The sequence below is a fragment of the Staurois parvus genome, unplaced genomic scaffold (genome assembly GCF_062004578.1).
Source record: "Staurois parvus isolate SC_StPar_1 unplaced genomic scaffold, SC_StPar_1.0 ptg000009l, whole genome shotgun sequence".
NCBI lineage: Eukaryota > Metazoa > Chordata > Amphibia > Anura > Ranidae > Staurois > Staurois parvus.
In genome coordinates this window covers 11352753-11378103 of record NW_028317805.1, presented here as the reverse complement: position 1 = coordinate 11378103, position 25351 = coordinate 11352753, and the positions used below count along the sequence as shown (strand labels likewise).

The 25351-nt window shown below is 41.4% G+C and overlaps 1 protein-coding gene and 1 pseudogene across 1 annotated transcript in view; both read right to left on the bottom strand.

The window, feature by feature from the left end:
• ADAM12 (ADAM metallopeptidase domain 12) overlaps positions 1-25351 on the bottom strand; it is a 749844-nt gene that overhangs the window by 533436 nt on the left and 191057 nt on the right. The gene's annotated exons all lie outside the window — the stretch shown is intronic.
• Positions 24337-24823, bottom strand: LOC149474252 (U4/U6.U5 small nuclear ribonucleoprotein 27 kDa protein pseudogene; annotated as a pseudogene).

Below are 25351 nucleotides of genomic sequence, written 5' to 3'. Positions count from 1 at the left end.
TGTGGTCTGCATTGGAGCTCACTTCAGTAGCCAAGGCTATTTTGAATCTCAGCAGACAATAGGAAGACAAAACTATGGCCAGTAATATTTTTTTTTACCCCTCTGGCTATCACACCTGAGCTGCTAACCAGCTCCTAATGATTTGGATCTAGCTCCCCATAGCTGAACTGGGAGGGTGTTACACTTAGACATGAAGCAGTAGGAAGGATCAAGCTCCAATTCCACATTTGATGGAAATTAAAATTATCAACCTACAGAGGACTGAATTCAAAGACACCCCAAAAATCGAAGTGAAAAAATGATGCAGCAGGGTAGTCCATTTGCTGAAATTTAATTGCAGCAGCTCAAAATGGTACTCGGAAGTTTGTATGGCCCTCATATGCTTGTATGCATGCCTGACAATGTTGGGGAATGCTCCTAATGAGATGATGGATAGTGTCCTGGGGTATTTCCTTCCAGATCTGGACCAAGGCATCACTGAGCTCCTGGACAGTCTGAGGTGCAACCTGGCATCATCGGATATCCCAGAGGTGTTCTATTGGATCTAGATCAAACGAGCATGGGGGCAATTCAATGGTATCAATTCCTTCATCCTCCAGGAACTGCCTGCATACTCTCACCACATGAGGCCAGGCATTGTCGTGCATCAGTAGGAACCCAGGACCCACTGCACCAGCATAGAGTCTGACATTGGGTCCAAGGATTTCATTCCAATACCTCATGGCAGTCAAGGTGCTATTGTCAAGCCTGTAGAAGTCTGTGCTTCCCTCCATGGATATGCCTCCCCAGACCATCAGTGACTCACCACCAAAAACGGTTATGCTGAACGATGTCACAAGCAGCATAATGTTCTCCACACCCTTTCACATCTGTCACATGTGCTCAGGGTGAACCCGCTCTCATCTGTGAAAAGCACAGGGTGCCAGTGGCAGACCTGCCAATTCTGGTGTTTAATGGAAAATGCCAATTGAGCTCTATGGCCTGCTGGAGGTCATTTTGTAGGGCTCTGGCAGTGCTCATCCTGTTCCTCCTTGCACAAAGGAGCAGACACCAGTCCTGCTGATGGGTTAAAGATCATCTACAGCTATGTCCAGCTCTCCTAGAGTAACTGTGTCTCCTGGAATCTCCTCCATGCTCTTGAGGCTGTGCTGGGATACTGATGTGCCATCCTGGAGGAGTTGGACTGCCTGTGCAACCTCTGTAGGGTCCAGGTATCGCCTTGTGCTACCAGTAGTGACTCTGACCCTGGCCAAATGCAAAACTAGTGAAAAACTGTCAGAAAAGATGAGTATGGGAAAAAATGTCAGTGGCCTCTACCTGTAAAACCATTCCTGTTTTGGGGGTCGTCTCATTGTTGCCTATCTAGTGCACCTGTTGTTAATTTTAACCCCAAAGCAGCTAAAACTAATTAACAACCCCCTCTGCTACTGAACTGACCAGATCAATATCCCAGGAGTTTAATTGACTTGATACTATACTCTGATTAAAAAGTGTTCTTTTAATTTTTTTGAGCAGTGTGTGTGTTTGTATATATATATATATATATATATATATAAAATCTCCAGCAGACTTAGTGGTCTCTAGGCTCCTCATCAGGATCCACAGTGGCCTTGCAGGCCATGGTATCAAGTACAGTCTCTCTTCCAGGAACTTCCTATTCTCCTCCCAAGATTCCAGACCTTACACGGCATGGCCAAATGTATCATCCAAATTCAGCCAAGTTGTATCTAGCTGTTGAGACACCAAGAGGTGAAGACTCATCTGGGGGTCTCACCTTCAGTGTTTGAAACCCTTTTGAAGCCCGGGCACCTCCTTCAAATTTCATGTAAACTAGAACATGGGAAACCTTGAAGAATTTTAAAGGATTGAATCCTCTCTTCCCTGCTGTAAAGATTATGAGAGTTTTTTTTTTTTTTTTTGCAAGTAAGCCTAGATATAGGATTAAGTGGTAGTCGAGTCTTGGTCATGTTCTCACTTTCTGGAATCCAGTGATCATCGCTTATCTTGGTAAACCAATTGCAAAAGACTGTTCTTTCCCCTTGGACCTTGCAGTGAAAATAGTGCTGAAGATGTTGTCCCACTCTCCATTCTGGATAAGACTTCTTCAATATTCTCAGTAATACTGAAGCAGCGTTTCTTACAGCTACCATGTTTGGAAAAAGATCTCAGATCTCCAAGCGTCAAGCTGTAAACTAGCTTTTAGCTACCATTGTCAAATAGAATAGCTCTAGTCTCCTCTTTAGCACCATACAAAGGTCTGCAAATCTTTACATCTGGATCAAAACATCATCCTTCCAGCATGTCCAAACTAAAATGAGTCTCCACAAAAGTGGAAGTGGATTCGATGTTGAAGAAATATATGGAAGTGGCCCTCCTTTAGAAGATCAGACAATGTGCTGTTCATGCCAAGGAGTGTCAGAAGAAGACTTTCACTGTCCACTAGGACAATTCCATTGTCGCTGGTCAAGGTAGTCTGATGGGCTTCTATGGTAATGATGAATCCATCAATTGAGTGCAGAGCTCACTTTACCAGACGGAGTGCGCGCTCATGGGCATAACTCAGAGGCCCAGATTTCTGCAGGACAGCAACCGACTCCATGTAGGGTGCATTTCTAGCCCATTACAAAGTTGGTCAAGCAACATTGACAACAGAGGAAGTATGGCTTCAGTTGTAAACAAATCTAATGACACGTTGATTAAAATGCTTCAGCTTTACCCTCCCTTGTTGCTTGTTATCATACTACATCCCATTCATGTATGCTGTCATGCTTGTGTCAGGAAAACAGAAAATTGTATACTTGCCTGACAGTAAATTTCCTTTACTGATGCATAAGCATGACAGCATACAGGTCCCTCCCTAAAGCTTTGCATTAAGTATAGTTACAAGAATGCTGCCATTGGGGAAATAACTCAGTTATACAGTATAACCGGTCCTGGGATTGGGTGGGAGGCGGAGACTATACCCATTCATGTATGCTGTCATGTAGTGGTCTGTGTCCCTACTTGAGAGTTTTTCCCTTGTCCCTTGTTTCCAGTTTCTCTGACCACCTGTCACTGGGGCAGGAAGTGAGGGCTAGACTTTTTTTACATGGGCGCTCCATCTACTTTATCAGTTCAGTCACGTCTTTCAAATGAAAAGAATCAATGGAACCACTTGAATGCCATAGCCATTTTTTTCAATGTTTTAAAATTTTTGGTTTACATGATTAAAAAATATTTTAAGCCTGAATTTTAGTAAAAAAAATATACTAAAGTTAATTTTAGGGCACACAACCACAATAATTTACCCAATTTTTTGCTAAAATATAAAAGTTGAAGTTGCACCGAGTAAACACATACCCAACATGTCAAGCATTTAAATTGCGTGCATCTGTGAAACGGTGAAAAAAGTGTCAATACCTTATATTTTCCATAGTCGATGCTGTAAAAGCCCCTACAGGTTATCAGTTTAGTGTTACCCATGAGCTCTGGTGCTAACATTATTGCTCTAATTGTGGCGTGCACAGTGATATGTAACGTGTAGCACCATTGCTGTGGGTTTTTTTAACATAAGCACCCCAAAGCATGCATTTTTGTATGTATGTCAGCGTATTTGTTTTTTTTTTTTACTTTTCATATGGAGAGGAGTAGAGCAGTGTATACAGTGATGGAGCAGTGTGTACATACAGACCCCTCACTTGCAGGTGCTGACTGTCATTACCTGCTCTTTTTCTTTACTTTATTCAGCCCCACTGCCAAAGTAAACAAAGGGGCGGGGTCACCCTGTTACAACAATGGCCCCACCCCTTTTGTTTTGTTTCAGTGTCAGGGCCGAATGACAGTTCCTTCTCCTGCTCTATAGAGTAAAGAAAAAGAGGAAGGAAGGGAAATATGCACAACAGGTACAGAGATGGCCATAAAAACCTGACTGAGGTTCTTCCCTATACTAGCCAAATGTAAAAAAATAGCTGTGAAGCCTAACTTTACAAAAAAAAAGTAACTTTTTTTTTTCATTGGGATTTACCCATGATTATTCAAATATTCAAAATTTCTAACCATTATGCTGCAATCCATTTTCAGAGTGTGTAAGTTATTTTAAAGCCGCCCTATGTCAGATTTCACTTGCATGCACAAAGCTGGCCTAAAGCATGGATAGAGCCTGTAACATAAAATGGCATTTGCAGCACAGAAATAGTTGGAGTTGAATTTATGAGTCACTGTAATTCATTTATTAAACATTAGGTTCTGCTTTTACAACTGGTTTTCATCTAAAGATTTTTCATGCCTCTGCCAAGTCATCTTTTCTAACGAGGCATAATGCACCTTCATTCAATTTACTGCTTTCACTGGCTCATCAGTCTCGTATCCTCCTGGGGAATGAGCTGTCCTTTATATGCATGTACAGTCCGCAGTAGGAATGTCCATTACCTATTCTTCCTTTGTCACGGCAGACTCCGTTATTCAAGCCTGTTTAATAAATAACTGATGTGATTAGAGAAAGAAGAACATTAAGATTCTATAATGCAGCTGGAATTCCACCAAGGATACCACAAAATTTTATATTTCAAACTTCTACCTCTTGACCTTCTTTTTTCAGTTAACTTCTTTGGAGAAAAAGAAGTCCTCCGATGATTAAAAAGGGATGTTTCCTGCATCACAGCTAAAGAGTATGTGTGCTTTTGAGAAGCACAGACAAAAGAGGGGAATTTAATTCCGTACGCACCAAGCCAGGACATTTCTCCCCAAAGGAAATGCTGCCTGTCTTCCCTTTGATATGTCCCACCTCTTAACCAACACCCACTTTAATGGAAGGGATAAAGTTATGGAGCTCTTGCTTTGTGTTATACACTCACTGGCCACTTTATTAGGTACACCTTTTTAATTGCTTGGTAACACAAACTGCAAATCAGCCAATCACAAGGCAGCAACTCAGTGTATTTAGGCATGTACAGTAGATGTTGTGAAGATGACTTGCTGAAGTTCAAACTGAGCATCAGAATGGGGAAGCAAGGGGATTTAAGTGACTTTGAAGGTGACATGGTTGTTCGTGCGAGATGGGCTGGTCTGAGTATTTCAAAAACTGCTGATGTACTGGGACTTTCATGCACAACCATCCCTAGGGTTTACAGAGAATGGTCTGAAAAAGAGAAAATATCCAGCGAGCAGCAATGCTTTGTTGAGGTCAGCGGAGAACTGGTTTGAGATGATAGAAAGGCAACAGTAACTCAAATAACTAAAAAAAAACATGAATAATGGATCCATCCTGCCTAGTATCAATGGTTCAGGTTGGTGGTGGTGTAATGGTGTCGGGGATATTTGTTTTGCACTAGTAAGGTGTACCTAATAAAGTGGCTGGTGAGTGTATACTCGACTTATCAAAATACTTGGAATACAAATTGGGGGTTTGTCCCTAGACAACCAAAATGATCAAATTCAACCCCACACAAAAGCTTGTATATATGTTTCTGTGAGTTTTATTTTCTTTTGATTGAGTGACAACTTGGTTACGCCTTGTAAATTTAAATGACAAAAAACATTTAAAAATGGCTACATATAACCCTTTTAATCAATCTATGTTTATATTTTGTAAAAACTTGCCTTTAGTGCATTTTTTGTTTCCTAAAGTGCAGGTCACGTGGTCAATGCTGATTCCCAAGTGATTCACAGACCTGTTGGTGGGAGTCTAAAGCAGCTCCAGTCACCCCTTGTCTCCTCTCTGTGATGTCAGATGTGTCTGCCCCGCTCTATACCCGCCCTCCAGCAGGTCTGTGAATCACTTGGGAATCAACAGCGATCACATGCCTGCTACAGAGCAGGGCAGAAAAGCCTGACATATCTGAGAGGCATTTTCCTAAATGGGAGAGGAGGAGTGGCTGCAGAGCAAGCCGATGTCAGTCAAGGCTGGAGGGAGGCATGCTTTACAGTGACCCTGGAAGATACAGCATGACTGTATCTAAATGCAGGATGACAGAGGATGTAAACTGAACACACTAGCATGGATTGGCTACCATGTTTAGCTTGATCAGTTTACTATCAAGAGGATGGACACGGGCAGGATCAACCTGGTAATACAGAAGAACAGTAGGCACTAATATAATAATAATATGAATACTCAAGCCCTAAAACATTAAATATACAGTGCAAGGGTTTTTTAATTTTAGGTTTACAAACTGAAGGCAGTGTAGATGCAAAATAACATGAGGAAATCTTACTATTGGAATCTCTGATAAATACCTAGCTGGTTGATGGTTTTACCCACTGGTAAAACCCAAAGTAGAAATGTCTGTTATAAGTTGAGCTGGCGTTTAAGTCAGCACCAGAAATAAAACGAGAGTTGGTAAATGCCAGTTAGTACAGCTAGTCACAACAGACATACGCTCTTGAGTTGCCCAAGACTCAAGGTCATTGAACAAACCTTGTGCCAGTCTACCCGTTGGGAAAGGAAAGTCCAACAGCTAGCAGGATTTTTCTTGCCCAAAAACTTTTCCCTTAGAACAAATGGATGTAGAATTCTAAAGGATATGTAAGATGCCCACGGATGCAGTGTTTGCCACCTAACTTTATCAGTAGATGGTCATCTACTTCACCTACAATCATTGCTATAACCAGACAATTCAGAAAAGCTAAGCTGCAAACATAAAAGTAACCAAGTAGAGGTAATTTAAGAGGTCTTATGAGTTCGAATTCCAGTAGGCCCAAAAATCGAATCTATTGGGCCTACCCTAGTAATCAAGCATTGGACTTGACAAACAACCATGCTTCTATGTAAATAAGAGGTGTGACAATTTTATTCCCGGAATGCCTGTGGTGCATCACTATGGTAGTCAGTCACGCAGCCATTTACACTCGAGTGTGTTCTGACATTTTCTAACTTGAATTCACCTGGGTTGCCGAGCAGTTGACTCAGTCTTTACGGAATTGTAGAAGAAATAATACATGTGTGCGTTGTACTATTGATGGAAAATTAGTGAAAGGAATCTGGAGCAGCATTTTACCATCAGATTTTGTGTGAAAATTGACTAAAGTACACGTGATACTCTAGATCTGTTACAACAGGCATATGGTGAACATTCCCTGAAGAAATCAAGTGTTTTTATTAATGGCATAGGTGGTTTAAGAAGAGGCAGGTATGATACGCCAAGTAGGAGTTCATAAGTATCATCCACAGAATTCGGAGCTATGTTGGAGGGGATGTGGGATAGAGGGTACAATGATACACATATGGTGGGAATGCCCCATATTACAGGATTTCTGGCAGAGGACAGTACAACAAATAATAGAAATTACAGGAGAAAATATAGTAATGGACCCATGGGTGTGTTTGTTTCATAATTCCGGCCTAACAGTAAAACAATACAAGAACACAATTGTAGTTAATTTATTAAATGCTGCAAAAGCATTAATACCTAAATTTTGGAAGGGCCAAGAAGCACCAAAGGTTAAGGACGGTGGAATATGGCTATAAGTTAGAAGAACTTTATTATAGCGGAGAGGACAAAATTGAAAAAAATATGGGAAAGATGGTGCGAGTTTAGGATTACACAGAAATATGCCGACATTATTATTATTATTATAGAGTATTTATATAGCGCCAAAGGGTTTGCTCAGCGCTGTACATTAGAATGGGGGACAAGACATGAGACAATACAGTAGCAAAACAATACACAATACACGTAAAATGACAGCGCATGCTGAAGTGCATAGTGTGCAGAAGTCCCCAACTGTCTGCAGACTCAATAGCTAAAGACCTCCATACTTTGTGTGGCTTTCAGATGAGTACAACAACAGTGTGTAGAGAGCTTCATGGAATGGGTTTCCATGGCCAAGCAGCTGCATCTAAACCTTATATCACCAAGTGCAATGCAAAGCGTCGGATGCAGTGGTGTAAAGCACGCCTCCACTGGATTCTAGATCAGTGGAGACATGTTCTCTGGAGTGACAAATCACGCTTCTCTGTCTGGCTATCCAACGGATGTGTCTTGGTTTGGCGGTTGCCAGGAGAACAGTACTTGCCTGACTGCATTATGCCAAGTGTAAAGTTTGGTGAAGGAGGTATTATGGTGTGGGGTTGTTTTTCATGGGTTGGGCTTAGCCCCTTAGTTCAAGTGAAGGGAACTCTTAAGGTGTCAGCATACCAAGACATTTTGGACAATTCCCAACTTTGTGGGAAGATTTTGGGGGTGGCTCCTTCCTGTTCCAACATGACTGCGCAGCAGTGCACAAAGCAAGCTACATAAAGACATGGATGAGTGAGTTTTGGGTCGAAGAACTTGACTGTCCTGACTTCAATCCAGCAGAACACCTTTGGAATGAATTAGAGCAGAGACTGCGAGCCAGGCCTTCTTGTCCGCCATCCGTGCCTCACCTCCCAAATGTGCTTCTGGAAGAATGGTCAAACAGTCCCATAGACACACTCCTAAACCTTGTGGACAGCCTTTCCAGAAGAGTTGAAGCTGTTATAGCTGCAAAAGGGCGGGGCCAACTCAGTATTGAACCCTAGGGACTAAGGCTGGGATGCCATTAACGTTTATGTGTAAAGGCAGGCGTCCCAATACTTTTGGCAATATAGTGTGTGTAGTACAAGGGCCTGTCTAATTTGAAACAAATTGAATAGATTGTTAAGGTGTGTCCTTCTATTACATAGTTCTGGTAAATCAAAAGAGATTCTACAGAGAATCATATTGCATGGGGAGGGGATGGAGACACTCAGTTGTCAGGCCCCGTTCACATCTCCACATAGTGAAAACTCACATTCCTGTGTGCGTTTGTGTTGGGTGTTTTGGAGCATTTTCACTTGTCACGTTAAGGGAAGCCCATTCACTTGAATGGACTGCTCTACACACAACAATCGTCCCAGAGAAGCCCCTGAACTTTTTTTGGAGCGGACCATGGCATGTTACGGCAGTTTTGGGTGCATTTGCCACATGTGGAGTGCCTTTTACATGTAATGACAACACAAACATGATGCACATTCTCCAGCGTGTTTCTGAAACACATGGCAAAGCCTGCATTTTCTGTGCAGATTGCCATGCATTCGGAAACACACAGATGTGAATGGAGCCTCATTGTTCCTGTGTAAACACACCTAGGTATAAACTTTCAGGCCCTGTTCATACCTAGAGTAGTGTAGCAGTTATGTTTTTTAGCTCATTTTCCCCATGACACACACAGGGCAGCCCGTTGATTTAAATGGGCTGCACTACACGTGGCAAAGTAGCTCATTGGACATTTTGGTGTGGTGCGAGTTTTGCTGCATTTGTCACCCACTTTTTCATGTAGCAAAATGTGTTTTTGGCATCTGTGTTTGGTGTGCCATTAACAATTAATGACACTGAAAACACAAATAGGTCATTTTAGGTATATAAATGTGGCTATACACTATATAATCTGATTTTACAATCTCCTTTAGATTTATAAAGCTATATAATAGGAGGATCAATCATCTAACCAATCAGACAGGCTCTTGCACTACATAAGGGTTGCCCATGGGCTGCATGTGGCCCCAGAGAGTTTAGCATGTGGTCTGAGCCCGGCTGAAGGGACGCGGGGAAGCCAGGCAAATGCACGCCTGGGGAGTTGCTGTTGATGCTGTGAAAAAGTATTTGATGGGCAAAGGTGTGTGGTTTATTGAGGTCAGTGTAGGATGTGTGTGCTAATGAGGTCAGCTGTTAAATTCCTTACTCTATCTTACAGGTTTCTCTGTCCTAAAACTACATACCAGCAACTGATGAAGCTTTTTAAGAAATTCAGCAAGGGCTAAGGTAAGACCTTGTTTTAAAAATCAAAGAAAGCTCTTATTTTTCTGCAACAGAGGTACGTTAATGGTATATTGGTACATAGGGGAGCTGGATTTTAGAAAAAAAAAAGGTAAACTTAGTCTTTAACCACTTGAGCTCTGGAAGATTTTACCTCCTTCATGACCAGGCCATTTTTTACTGTTTAGAACTGCGCTACTTTAACTGGTAATTGTGCGGTCATGCAATGCTGTGCACAAACAATATTTATATCCTTGTTTTCACACAAATAGAGCTTTCTTTTGGTGGTATGTAATCACCACTGGGTTTTTTTTTATATTATTATTATACAGGATTTATAATAAAAGTATGCAAGAGTGAGTGCTAATTGGCAAGCTGCTGTATACACCAAAAAGGCACCAAATCAACCTTCTGAGTCTAAATATAAAATGGGGTGCAGCGCTATAACGATAACAGGATAAATGCAATATACAGTAAAGATCCTAGACCTGTAATGTGGTCATCTAAATCTAAAAATGCAATATGAATAATCAAAAAATCACAGATCTAATCCCATAGGGAGGTCATCAATACCAAATAAGTGTCACTAATGGTGGTAGTTCAAAGTGACAAGGTGCAAAATGTACATATAAGGTGCTCATAGACGTGATTAAAGTGACATAGTCCTTATATAGAGAATAGATGTGAAGTCTCAAATAAGGGTGATCCTTTAAAGATTCTTCTGGTGAAAACTGTTAAAATTACGCACTCACCAGATGCGCAATGTTATAACGCATTTGAGAACATTAATCTCACTCATGGGTTCAGCTGAATCATCCTGTGGGCGTCTATCCCTGCTAAGGACACACTCCTGGATCATCAATGGTACCTCACACCTCTTCTTTCAAGTAAAACTCTGTGGGTGGTGGGGCTCAGATTAAGAGCCCCCAACAAAGGATGCCGGGATAGTGTGATAATGTTTCAAATATTTATTGCTATAAATATAATATAATATTTATTGATCAATAACTGTCAAATGTTAGTTCTTTCAAAAAAAATCTAAAGTCTGGACAAACCGCTAAACCTCTTGACCATCTCTGCATACTTTTTGTATCAAGCTGCAATCACAACATTCACTGTTTGGATATACAGTATATTTTAACGGGCAGGTGTATCTAATAAAATGGCCAGAGAATATACATATATCTCTTCTGGGACTAATTAAAACAGATATTAGCCGGGATCTGGTAGAGCAATTTCACATTTTGTTCCCTTATGTACATTTGCAAAGCCAAGTTTAAAAATGTATGAAAAATTATAGTATAATTATACTGTAATTATACAAAGATGTAATCTAGCGGTTTTCCACAGCATAACAGAGGAAGAAAGAAAAAAGCTTGTTTTATTAAACTGAGCTATCACTGCCACAAGAACTCATTTTTTTTCTTTTAATACAGGACAGTTTTTAAACTCCTGTTTAGTAATTCATCAGCAATCAAGCATTTAAAATTAGAGTTGCTTTGCAGCCATAAATGTAGTGTTGTTGTTTTTTTTTTTTTTTTTATTGATTGTATGAAAGTACAGATGACAGCTCCATTTATTGTATACAGCCAACCATTGTAACAAGAAATAAAAAAAGGTAGAGAAAAAATAATAAATAGAGAGAAGTATAATAAAAAAAAAAAAATCAAAACCAAGAGCGCCTGCTGTCTTGTGTCTCTCTTCCCAATGGAAGAGAGCTTTGTTTCCTAAAATACTCAATATATAAATAACCATATAGTATTCTAAAAGAAGCAGTTAACAGAAAAGTAGTAGAAGAGTAATTTATTCATGTTGTAGATGTTTAGTCAGAGTTCTATAAACTTTCTAAAAAGCAAAAGTTCTTTCATTGTATTGAAAATTGTATTTATTTATATTTGTTGGGGATATCTGGTTTCTTCCAATTAGATTCCCAAAGGCCATGTGGCTGTTTTTAAACTACAGCAAGTCAATTTCCATGCTTGATAACTAGGGTAGGCCCAATAGATGAGATTGTTGGGCCTAGGGGAATTCACACTTGCAGGACCTTATAAATTAACACATTTCCAAAAATTCTTAGTTTTCTTTCACAATGACTAGTACAGGGAAGTTTTTTTAGAAATTATTTAGCTCCCTCTTTCAGCACTCCTCCAGGTTTGTGGATACCAGACTTTCTTTGGAAACAGAAGTCCACCTAAGCTGATCTGTTTTTATGTACATGGATTATATAAAATTAGTTGATTTTAAGTAAGCAACAAGAGGTGACTGCTTAAAGAGTAACTCCACTTTTGATGAGAAAAAAACATTCCCCTCTGGATGATTTATGTATATTGCAGGGATTTTAGCAAACTTTGCTGCACATTCCTGCCTTTTGTTTTCTGAAAAAATAGCTGTTTGTCTGTGTCCAAGTGCAGAGTGAATCTGTATGAGAGTGAATTTATAATTATCAATCAGCTGCTGCATCAGCAGCTGATTCTAATGAGGAAACTTGCAGACTCTGCATCCCTTTAGAAGTGATATCTCCCCAATAATGACATTTTTGTTGCAGGGGATGCTCAAAATCTGACTTGTATCTTAGTGCAGACTTCTGGGAAATTCAGTGAGCCAATCACACAAGCAGAAAATTATATTCCGGGGGGGGGGGGGGGGGGGGTGTCTGTACACCATCTGCGTACAGAACGCCTGCAAGTTGCCATATTACATTGCATTTTACAGACGTTGACAGTGCTGCAGATTAAAAAGGAAAGGTCGTTTTTTAATAACATTCAATTACATGTGACTTGTGTCGCAGTTGTATACGCTATATTATTTTTTTTTAATTTGTTTCCCACGAAAGTGGAGCTACCGTTTTAAGTGAGGACAGATGTCAAATAGAGCATGTATATATTTTTTTAGATGTGTTCTTAATTGTAGATCACAGAATAAAGACCGGCTTAAAGCGATTCTTCAGCCTTTTTGAAAAAAAAAAAAATAAGCCAGCAGCTACAAATACTGTACCTGCTGACTTTTATTAAAGGACACTTACCTGTCCAGGAGTCCAGCATCATGCTCACCTGAATTGCTTCGCCAGTCTTCAGGTCCCCGGCGTTGACATGTTTACTGTTGGCAGACAACCGTGTGGCTTCACAGCTAACTGCCCAGTGCACATGCGCAGGCCGTGCTGTGCTTTGTGAATAGTCAGCAGCCTTCTGGGACCTGTGACATCCCAGAAGGTTGCGGGCTGGGGGGAAGAACTTCCAGTGGATAATCACGGTAATCTGACCAGAAGTGGGAGCGGGTACCTGTAGTACCCGCGTCCCCCCCCCCCAAAAAAAAGTGCCAAAAACAGAAGGGGGGTGGAGGGCATAAAGCTGAACTTCCCCTTTAGAGCGAAGACTAAGATCACCTTCCTTTTGTAATGTTACACTCCTATTTACTATGCACTAGCCCCTGAACCCCTTGATTACCCCCGTGACAGTGGGCAGGGTTTCTTTTACCTGCACTCATTGCCACACTTTAAAAACCCAGTAGCTGTGCAGGGCATCGCCGGCACAGAAGCATCATTCATTCAAAGGAATGGCAGATGGCTTGTAGTTCTCAGTGAACTGCAAGGTTGCTGGGGAGCGCTCTCATAATTCATTGACACTTCCTACAGCTTTCAAAAAGAGCCCACAGAGAGGTACAGGAAGAAACTGTAGGCAGTGGGGTTGATATACTAAAACTGGAGAGTGCAAAATCTGGCACAGATGTGCATAGAAACCCTTCCAGGTTTTATCGTCAAAGCTTAACTGAACAATCTGAAGTTATGCAGGCCATACATGGGTCGAATTCTGAATGAATTTTCTTTAGAAATCAGAAATTGTGCGTTTTTTGTAATCCGATGGTGCCACCATTTATTTCAAAATTCAACCAACCAAGTCTTTAATTTCACCTCATGTTGCTACAGAAAAGAATTTTCATGGCCAAAAATTTTCTTTTCTTTCCAGGTCACAGCTCATGCTCATTTCTTTTCCATTACATTTCTCACACAATTCTTTTATCATTGATTAGAAAATCATTTGTTTTTCAAAAAATTTCCAACAGGCCTGATCACTCAGATGCTCTAAAATCGGCTGTTGCTGTGGCCTAATAATGGTGCGAAATTCAAATGAAAATTCTTAGAAAATAATTTTCAAAAGAAAATTCTTTCAGAATTTGATCCATGTATGGCCAGCTTTAGAAACTGATTGGCTACCATGCACAGCTGCACCAGATTTTGTACTTTCCAGTTTTAGAAAATCTACCCCAGTGTCTGCAGGAGCCTGACCTTGCACCTGTGAAAAAAATAATAGATGCACATTTCCTTTTTTTAACCTGCAAAAATGTGCATTTCTTATTTTTGAACTTCGCTTTAAATAAACAGTCATTTTTGCCCATTTAGGGCTACCAAAATACCCTGTGTTGGAGCACCAATATATACAGTACTCTGAGCCTAGCGGGAGCGTTGACATCACTCCTTCAACCTATTGGGTTGTTACTGCTAGGATATTGACTAAAAAGATACAGCAATTTCTTAAATAGGTTGACTTGTCTGTCCATGCACTTTGTTTCCCCAAATGGTGTTATGCTACTGATTTTGTATCTGTAAACTTGTATGCTCACATGTTTACACCAAATAAAGAATTTTTTTTTTTTAAATACAGGAAATACATTTATAATAAGCAACAAATGTTTTGGTAGAATGGTAAATAAGGACAAACTATCACCCTCTGAACTTTAGTTGCTGAGAACTATCTCTATACATTCCAAATTGTATAGCATATCTGTGCAAGAGCTGAAATAATCCACAGCATTCCCTAGCATCATGGGAAGTGCTTCTGCACATGGGATTTAAGGTCAAGGCTGCAGATGTTTATGTTAGCACAAAATAGGAAAGGTCTATATTTTAGAATAATCCAATGCACACATTATGCGGATTGGTGAGGAAACTGTATCAGAGATCAGTAAAATAAGACAAAACACCATCTGTACAATCCATTTGTTGAAAATGTCATGCCCATAACTGCAATAACCAAGCTGATGGAGATGAATTTCATTACACAAAATGAAATAGAACTAATGTATCACCTATTTATACATACTGTGTAAAAACATTTATTAAAAGGAAGTGATGAAAACAAACTGCAAAAAATCTAAAAGTGTGCTGTAACAACAGTAGACAGTTGTGACAATAAATGGGCAACAAACTGGCAATTGTGACCAAGTGTGGTCAAAATATACAGGTGGCTGTGACAATGGGTAGGCAACTAATAGACATAGTAGCAATATGTAGGCAGGGTTTACAGTGCGGCCTTTAGTGGGGAACATAATTATTTGATCCCCTGCAGATTTTGTAAGTTTGCTCACTTACAAAAAAAAATGAAGGGTCTATAATTTTTATCATGGGTGTATTTTAAATGATAGAGACATAATATCAACCAAAAATCCAGAAAAAACACAAGATATAAATGTTATAAATTGAGTTGCAGTTCAGTGAGTAATTAAGTATTTGATCCCCAAGCAAAACATGACTTGGTGAAGAAACCCTTGTTGGCAAGCACAGAGGTAAGACATTTCTTGTAGTTGGTTACCAGGTTTGCACGCATCTCAGGAGGGAATTTGGTCCACTCTTCTTTACAGATCTTCTCTAAATTCTTAAGGTTTCTTAGCTGATGCTTGGCAACTCGAAGTTTCAACTCCCTCCATAAATTCTGTATAGGATTAAGGTCTGGAGACCTTAATGTGCTTCTTGAACCACTCCTTTGTTGCCTTGGTGGTATGTGTTGGGTCATTGTCATGCTGGAAGACCTGTCCATGACTCATCTTCAGTGTTCTGGCTGAGGGAAGAAGGTTCTCATCCAAGATTTTACAGTACATGGCCCCTTCCATTGGCCCCTCAATGCAGCAAAGTCGGCCTGTACCTTTAGTAGAGAAGCAGACCCAAAGCATAATGTTTCCACCTTGACTTGACTGTAGGGATAGTGTTCTTAGGATCATAGTCAGCATTTTTCTTTCTCCAAACATGGCAAGTCAAGTTAATGCCAAAGAGCTCAATTTTGGTCTTATCTGACCACAACACTTTATCCCAAGCCTTCTCTGAATCATTTAGATGTTCATTGGCAAACTTCAGAAGGGCTTTACATGTGCCTTCTTGAGGAGGGGGACCTGGCGGGCTCTGTAGGATTTCAATCCATGGTGGTGTATTGTGTTACCACTGGTTTGTTTGGTGACTGTGGTCCCAACTGCCTATAGATCATTCACAAGCTCCTGCCATGTATCTGGGCTATTCCTTCACTTTTCTCATGATCATCCTTACCCCACGAGGCAAAATCTTGTATGGAGCTCTAAACCGAGGGCAATTGATGGTTATTTTGTATTTCTTCCATTTGCAAATAATCACTCCAACAGTTGTCTCCTTCTCACCAAGCTTCCTGACGGTCCTGTATCCCATTCCAGCCGTGTGCATTTAGCATTGCTGCCTTGCAATACTAGGTTCCTTGGTTTGAATCCCAACCACAGCACCACCTGCCTGGAGTTTGCATGTTCTCCCTGTGCCTGCATGGGTTTCCTCCAGATACTCTGGTTTTCTTCGACACTCCAAAGACATGCTGGTAGATTAATTGGATCCTGTCTAAATTGGCCCTAGTATGTGTATGTATGAATGTAAGTTAAGGACCTTAGATTGTACGCTCCTGGAGGGTTAGGGGCTATAGTGAATGTACAATATATATGTAAAGTGCTGTTTAAATTGACAGCGCTATATAAGTACCTGAAATAAATAAACGCTACATTAATGAACAGCATGGAACCTGTCACCTAAGCTTCGTCATTCAGCAAAGTCTGGTCTGGTCATTATATGAAATGAAGTGTGTGCTTTTACTGTGAAAGCTAATGGTAAATGAAGTGTAAAACTATGGAGACAATGAATTAAGTGAAAGCATAACATCTGCATAAAAAGGAGAAGCAGCCAACTCGGGAGAGGGAGCAGTGGTGGTCGGTAACTGAAGTTTTGTTGGAGAGGTGGATTTATTCCCAGTTGTTCTGGCCTTCTCAGTACTAGGGACCTTATTTTAGGGCCCACTGGGGAACGGAGCCTTTTAGGGACTAGGCCTGGACCACAAATGTGCAGGCCTTGCAAAGTATTTGGTGGTTTCCCTCCATGCTTTTGGACTGAGACAAGTTGGTATTTTCCCTGATCCACCAACAAATACCTAGGTAATAAATTGTGGGGACAATGACCAAACATTAACACGTTTCACACAACTTATAACTATGATACTTTATGATTAAACACCAAGTTGTGTGAAACTTGTTAATGTCCTTGGAATCCTGTGCTGTATTATCTGTCATTTTTGGAATAATTGTACAGCATCCTCTTGCAATGTGTGTCCATCTCCTTCATCCTTATAATCTATTTCCTACCTCCTCTTACTTTTACTTCCAGTTTTCCAAACCACAAGCAGTGATCACTTTCTCCCTCTGACTATCCTTTCTGTGTTCAGAGTTAGGTGCTGGAGGAGGACACAAAAAACAGCCTGCATTGGGGCTCTCTCCTCTACAGCATTGCTTCAAGACACAGTATAACTCACTACTCCAGTCTTCTTCTATCAGCAAAAGAGCAGCTGGAAGGAGCTCCCAGCGGCCTAGAGACAAAAGTAATCTTATTAATTATCTGCAGTCTATGAGCCAGTTACATAGAGTTCCTAGAGTTTAGTACAACACCTTAATACTTACAACATTCACCTTATCATGAACTACAGTCAGGTCCATAAATATTGGGACATCAACACAATTCTAACATCTTTGGCTCTATACACCACCACAATGGATTTGAAATGAAACGAACAAGATGTGCTTTAACTGCAGACTGTCAGCTTTAATTTGAGGGTATTTACATCTAAATCATGTGAACGGTGTAGGAATTACAACAGTTTGCATATGTGCCTCCCACTTATGAAGGAACCAAAAGTAATGGGACAGAATAATAATCATACATCAAACTTTCACTTTTTAATACTTGGTTGCAAATCCTTTGCAGTCAATTACAGTCTGAAGTCTGGAACGCATAGACATCACCAGATGCTGGGTTTCATCCCTGGTGATGCTCTGCCAGGCCTCTACTGCAACTGTCTTCAGTTCCTGCTTGTTCTTGGGGCATTTTCCCTTCAGTTTTGTCTTCAGCAAGTGAAATGCATGCTCAATCTGATTCAGGTCAGGTGATTGACTTGGCCATTGCATAACATTCCACTTCTTTCCCTTAAAAAACTCTTTGGTTGCTTTTGCAGTATGCTTTGGGTCATTGTCCATCTGCACTGTGAAGCGGCGTCCAATGAGTTCTGAAGCATTTGGCTGATTATGAGCAGATAATATTGCCCGAAACACTTCAGAATTCATCCTGCTGCATTTGTCAGCAGTCACATCATCAATAAATACAAGAGAACCAGTTCCATTGGCAGCCATACATGCCCACGCCATGACACTACCACCACCATGCTTCACTGATGAGGTGGTATGCTTAGGATCATGAGCAGTTCCTTTCCTTCTCCATACTCTCTCTTCCCATCACTCTGGTACAAGTTGATCTTGGTCTCATCTGTCCATTAGATGTTGTTCCAGAACTTTGAAGGCTTTTTTAGATGTCGTTTGGCAAACTCTAATCTGGCCTTCCTGTTTTTGAGGCTCACCAATGGTTTACATCTTGTGGTGAACCCTCTGTATTCACTCTGGTGAAGTCTTCTCATGATTGTTGACTTTGACACACATACACCTACCTCCTGGAGAGTGTTCTTGATCTGGCCAACTGTTGTGAAGGGTGTTTTCTTCACCAGGGAAAGAATTCTTCGGTCATCCACCACAGTTGTTTTCCGTGGTCTTCCGGGTCTTTTGGTGTTGCTGAGCTCACCGGTGCGTTCCTTCTTTTTAAGAATGTTCCAAACAGTTGTTTTGGCCACGCCTAATGTTTTTGCTATCTCTCTGATGGGTTTGTTTTGTTTTTTCAGCCTAATGATGGCTTGCTTCACTGATAGTGACAGCTCTTTGGATCTCATCTTGAGAGTTGACAGCAACAGATTCCAAATGCAAATAGCACACTTGAAATGAACTCTGGACCTTTTATCTGCTCATTGTAATTGGGATAATGAGGGAAAAACACACACCTGGCCATGGAACAGCTGAGAAACCAATTGTCCCATTACTTTTGGTCCCTTAATAAGTGGGAGGCACATATGCAAACTGTTGTAATTCCTACACCGTTCACCTGATTTGGATGTAAATACCCTCAAATTAAAGCGGACAGTCTGCAGTTAAAGCACATCATGTTCATTTCATTTCAAATCCATTGTGGTGGTGTATAGAGCCAAAAATGTTAGAATTGTGTTGATGTCTCAATATTTATGGACCTGACTGTATATCAAGGCTGGTATTGTAGTATTATAGTCAGTGATATCAGCAGGGAACCTAGGTACTTACCGTATTTTTCGCACCATAAGAAGCACTTTTTTCCCCCCAAAAAAGGGGGGAAAATGTTAGTGCGTCTTATGGAGTGGCCGGTCCGGTATTTCCACTGCCGCCGTGTCAGAATACCGGGCCGGCCGCTCAGCTCTACAGCGGGACCTTATAGAGATGACTGCTGACCTTTGGGGAGGGGGGGGAGCGGGTACCTGAATTTGACAGATACCCGCTCCCACTTCCGTGGAGTTGTTCTTTCATCTTACCCGTTCCTCTATCCAGCGGCGCGGTCTTCCCGGCTTCTGTAGTGTGGGCATGACAGCCGGGTGCCAAGTGCGCATGCGCAGGAAGCGGTGCTTTGTGTAAATGGTAAGGCGGCACCTGGGACACATGACAGATCCCAGAAGCCGCCGGACCAATCACAAAGCGCAAGTGCTTCTCGCTCATGCACACTGGGCGGCTGTCATGCCGAGCACCATTACAGAAGCCGGGAAGACAGCGCGCGGCTGGATAGGGGAACAGGTAAGATGAAAGAACAACTCCGCGGAAGTGGGAGCGGGTATCTGTCAAATTCAGGTACCCACTCCCCCCCCTCCCCAAAGGTCAGCAGTCATCCCCTGTACTATCCACAGTCTCTGGTCATCCCTGTGCTGTCCGCAGTCTCTGGTCATCCCTGTGCTGTCCGCAGTCTCTGGTCATCCCTGTGCTGTCCGCAGTCTCTGGTCATCCCTGTGCTGTGTCCGCAGTCTCTGGTCATCTCCTGTACTGTGTCCGCAGTCTCTGGTCATCTCCTGTACTGTGTCCGCAGTCTCTGGTCATCTCCTGTACTGTGTCCGCAGTCTCTGGTCATCTCCTGTACTGTGTCCGCAGTCTCTGGTCATCTCCTGTACTGTGTCCGCAGTCTCTGGTCATCTCCTGTACTGTGTCCGCAGTCTCTGGTCATCTCCTGTACTGTGTCCGCAGTCTCTGGTCATCTCCTGTACTGTGTCCGCAGTCTCTGGTCATCTCCTGTACTGTGTCCGCAGTCTCTGGTCATCTCCTGTACTGTGTCCGCAGTCTCTGGTCATCTCCTGTACTGTGTCCGCAGTCTCTGGTCATCTCCTGTACTGTGTCCGCAGTCTCTGGTCATCTCCTGTACTGTGTCCGCAGTCTCTGGTCATCTCCTGTACTGTGTCCGCAGTCTCTGGTCATCTCCTGTACTGTGTCCGCAGTCTCTGGTCATCCCCTGAACTGTGTCCGCAGTCTCTGTTCATCCCCTGAACTGTGTCCGCAGTCTCTGGTCATCCCCTGTACTGTGTCCGCAGTCTCTGGTCATCCCCTGTACTGTGTCCGCAGTCTCTGGTCATCCCCTGTACTGTGTCCGCAGTCTCTGGTCATCCCCTGTACTGTGTCCGCAGTCTCTGGTCATCCCCTGTACTGTGTCTGCAGTCTCTGGTCATCCCCTGTACTGTGTCCGCAGTCTCTGGTCATCCCCTGTACTGTGTCCGCAGTCTCTGGTCATCCCCTGTACTGTGTCCGCAGTCTCTGTTCATCCCCTGAACTGTGTCCGCAGTCTCTGTTCATCCCCTGAACTGTGTCCGCAGTCTCTGGTCATCCCCTGAACTGTGTCCGCAGTCTCTGGTCATCTCCTGTACTATGTCTGCAGTCCATTAGTTCAGAATTTTTTTTTCCTGGTTTCTGCCTCTAAAACCTAGGTGCGTCTTATGGAGCGAAAAATACGGTATTTCTCCAAAGTTCATACATTCTTTAAAGCCCCAACCCCAGCGTGGGTAGACAGTGGGTAGCCCCACCCCCCAATCAAGGGCTTTCTACTTTTTTGAAGGGTCTTTTGATTAGTTATGAGGCACAGCGCCATCTTCCTCCTCTCTTCATGTCCAGTGACGGGCAGATTTCAGTGATGCAGAATGCTTTCTGCAGCATTGTACTATATGAACAATGCAGTGATGACACACTCCCAGGGGGTAAATCTATGATGCCAGAGGTCATTTAACCCACAAGATAACCAGAGCTGGACCACAAAAGTTATAAGTCTGCAGAAGACAGAGTTGGGGAGAAGGCTAGTATTGCAATGACAGTAGATGGTTTTTTTTTTTTTGTTAAACTACTATGGTGCGAGGGATAAAAAAAAGTCTGACAGGAGCTGAGCTTAAAAATTATTCCTTACTTGGGGTCCCCACTACTTCCCCAGTGAGTGGCTGGGCAATGAAGCAAGGAGATCTTTTGTTTCTTGTTCGCGTGCCCTGGCAAGAGTTTGGTAGCTCTATAAATGTCTAAGGTCCAACTCCAAAAAAAAATGATCTTCTGGATAGAGAGGGACTATTTCCACTTTTGGAAAATTTCCCATTGGTTTCTGTCAACGTCTGACAGAGTGTAACCAGGAGAGGAATGCTGAAGAACCTTTTGACTGGGGTCAGAAAGAAATAAAACCTAAAAAAGGGTTGTCTGATTTTTTTTAAGAAAAAAATATGTTAGTAATTTGTTCCATCAGCACAATGGATATCACAGGATATACATCCTGCTAACAATCTTTAAGTTTCCATTCACTCTAAAAGAATGCAAAGTTTGACTTATTTAGCTCATCTTCTCAAATAAAAAAACCTGCATGAGATTGATGAATCACACAAGCATTAAGAAGTGATATGATAAGAACTGCAGATAATGTAGATTAAGGTAAATTGAATTATCCAATTTAAGCAGTTTTGGTGCTTGTTAGCATTAGTAGCTAACTAATTTTTTGTACTTGTTACCTTTGATAACCCTTGAAGTGGCTCTTTTAGGGAAGTTTAAATAAATGTTAATGTGATTAGTATAAAAGGTAAATTATGTTAAACTAAGCTTAGTTATTAAACTTAAAAAAATGCTGGGAAATATTACAAACATATTTTCCAATGGACTGGTCACATTTTCAAGAATGTAAAGTTCTGAAAGGAGAAGAATAAGGTCAGTGTAAAGTGCATGTAGCAAACCAGCTAAAAGAGAAAAAAAAAATAAAAAAAATATACAAAATACTTGTTTCTGTGAATAGCTTTACATTATTTTTGTTCTCTTACCTTTCCCTCTTTTTTTTTTTTTTTTCCTCTGTTGTAAACATTTTATTGTACAATACACAAGTTGAGGAGGAAGACAACTGACAATGCAAAAAAAAGTTATATACTGTATGTTCACCTTTAAAACATGGTATGCTTTTAGAACTGCAAATTTAAGCATGCGTGGTATGCCACAATTACTCATGATCCACGGAAAGGCCTCAGTTACAAAACGCACCTCTGTTTTTCTACTTTTAAATGGAGTGGACAGGGTTTATCTGTAGCTGTCCTTTATGTTCCAAGATGGAGAATCCACCCCTACGCTGTGCAGCAGTGACAGCTGCTTCCCTGCCAAGGCTCGTGTTCTCTACTGTCACAGATTGTCCATATATTCCTATGGAGCATCCACCAGAAAACAAGTCCCTTGGGCAAGCAGCACCTGACATTACTAGGACAGGAGTGGAGGCAAATTTCCTTGACAGGGTCAAGAAAGGCATCTGGTGAAGGTTTAAACCCTTCACCACTCCACTCAACCTAACTGGAGAGTTTTGAGTTCTAATTTAAAGCAATGCTTGTAATTTTTTACTCTGAAAAATGGCGAGTAGCAGAACCATCACACGTATTGGAAATAGGCAAATGAAAAAAGAATGCTATGGTGATCATCTATTTTGGGTCCTCACACTGTCATCATAAGATTGGAGTGAACAGGAACAATGATGTCACACTGCCCATAACTAGTGATCAGATGCGTACTCTGTTGTATTAAAGATATCTTGTACTGAAAAAAAAAATATTGCTGCCACTGCACACCTCAGTTTTTAAAAAAGGCAAATTCCCTGGCTTCCGTGTTGATCTATTAATTTGTAAGTAACCTGACAAGAAGCAAATAGCAGATTAGAATACGCTCTTAAGTTTTTGATCTGTATGTTTGTTCCAGGTTAAACTAGCTTTTTCATAGGGAGTCAGCAATGCAGCCTTGTGCTCTCTATCTCAAAACAGTTTCCTTTCATGTGCAGTGTAAAAAGACTCCTGCGAACACATAACGTACAACATCCAACTTGCAGGTATCAAGGCTCAGGCAATGCAGGCTAGAGGTCTGTTGAATCTTCCTTTCCTGTTCATATCTTGCCTGTATTTGTGTTTCTGTAACACATTTATGGCATATGCATTACTTGACCCATTTACTTACTTTCCTTTTAGTAGTGTCAAAAGAGTCAAAACCCATGAGCGTTATCATTTTTTCTGTTTTTTTCTTCCAGTTCCTCAGCTGATATCTGCCTTTCCTTAAAGTATTACTAAATCCACATTAAAATCAGTCTGTATATGCAGTAAATCATGTTTGTTATACTCGCTGTGAAACCTAATGGGTTAATCCTTTGCATTCTGTAAAAATGCTGTTTGATCCTGTCTTTTCTGATCCTCCTCCCCTTCTTCTACTGTCCCCAGTCCATCTGGGAGTCACTCTGCACATGTCCCGTTTGGTGTGTATTGCTAGAGAGGTTTTTTTTTTTTGGGGGGGGGGGGTGTGCATGTGATCAGCACAGGGCCAATCAGCACTGTCCAGACAGAGGGTCAGGGGTTACGCAGCCTATAGACAATCAGAGGAGAATGAAGTATCCTCCTACAAGATTAACCAGTGCTTACCCGGACACTGATAAAAGTCACAATACTGCTGATAGGAAAAGGTTTAGCAGTTTATATTTTCTAAAATAATTGCATTTCCATGTTTCAGTTCATGTACTGTGTGAGACCAGATATAATGAATGAAGGGTCATGGGTTTAGTAACACTTTAGGTTCCCGATCTGTAGGTTTGTTCCAGGTCAAACTGGATTTTTCATAGGGAGTCAGCAATGGTAGCCTCACTCTCTCTTTCAAAACAGGTTTCCTTTCATGTGCAGTGTAAAAAGACTCCTGAGAACACATAGGGGTTGCTTTACTAAACCTGAAAAGTGCAAAATCTGGTGCATCATAGAAACCAATCCGCTTCCATTTTTTTTTTTTGTTAAAGCTTAATTGAACAAGCTGAAGTTAGAAGCTGATTGGCTACCGCGGACAGCTGCACCAGATTTTGCACTCTCCAGTTTTAACAGATCAACCCCATAATGTACAACATTCAATTTGCAGGTGTCAAGGCTCAGGCAGTGCAGTGTAGAGGTCTGTTGAATCCTCCATTTCTGTTCATATATTGCCTGTATTTTCATTTCTGAAACACATTCATGGCATATGCTTTACCTGACCCATTTACTTCCTGTTCGTAGTTTCAAAAGAGTCAAAACCCATGAGCATTATCCTTTCTATCTGCTCTTCTATTTTTCCCTCCAGTTTTTTACAGCTGATATCTACCTTTTCTTAACTACTTTCGCCTTTTTTTTTTTAGCTTCCTTCTTCTCATCATCATGCCTCTACTTTAGCCTAACAGGCATGAGGGAAGAGAACCTGTGTCTGCAGGGAGACCGGGAGTGATGCCTGTGTGGAGATCATGAACGACTTCTTCATCATTCTGTGGACTTTGAGCATTGTTGTCTCCTCCTCTCATGTTCCTTAGAGGTAGATCTGGAACGTCTTTGTTCTCTCCTCCTGTCTGGAGAACTTCTCCAGCTCCAACCAGAGCTCCAACCCATCTTCTCTGCATCAGCTTTACATTTATATGTGTACCTAAAGGCAGCTATGTTGCTCATTACATATGCAGGCTATTGTATTCTCACTGCCAGAATACCTGTACAATGGCTGCATCTGATTAGGAGTAGGCACTGTTCGCCAGATTAAATTTCAGCCTTGGCCAACAAGGCCACCCTTGCCTCAAATTCTGTCTAGTTCTTCAGGAATCAGTGGCATACTTGTGGGAGGGTGGGGTGGAATGGGTGGTACAGTAGGTGGGTAACATAAGTTACCTTTAATAGATTGAAAGATACATTTTGAATATTTTACTTTAAATATTGTACATGAACATTATGCATTTTAAGTCAGCTGTTGGTACTGTAGGAGCCTTCTCACATGTAATAACTGTAACTAAAGGCAAAACATTTTATTTTTCATTTTGTATAGAGTAAGGGAGGGTTATAACCCCCCCCCCCCCCCCCACCACCATTAGTTTTTTTGCCATCTGTGTCCCATTGGGGTGATATTCCTTCACTTGCTATCCCATAGTC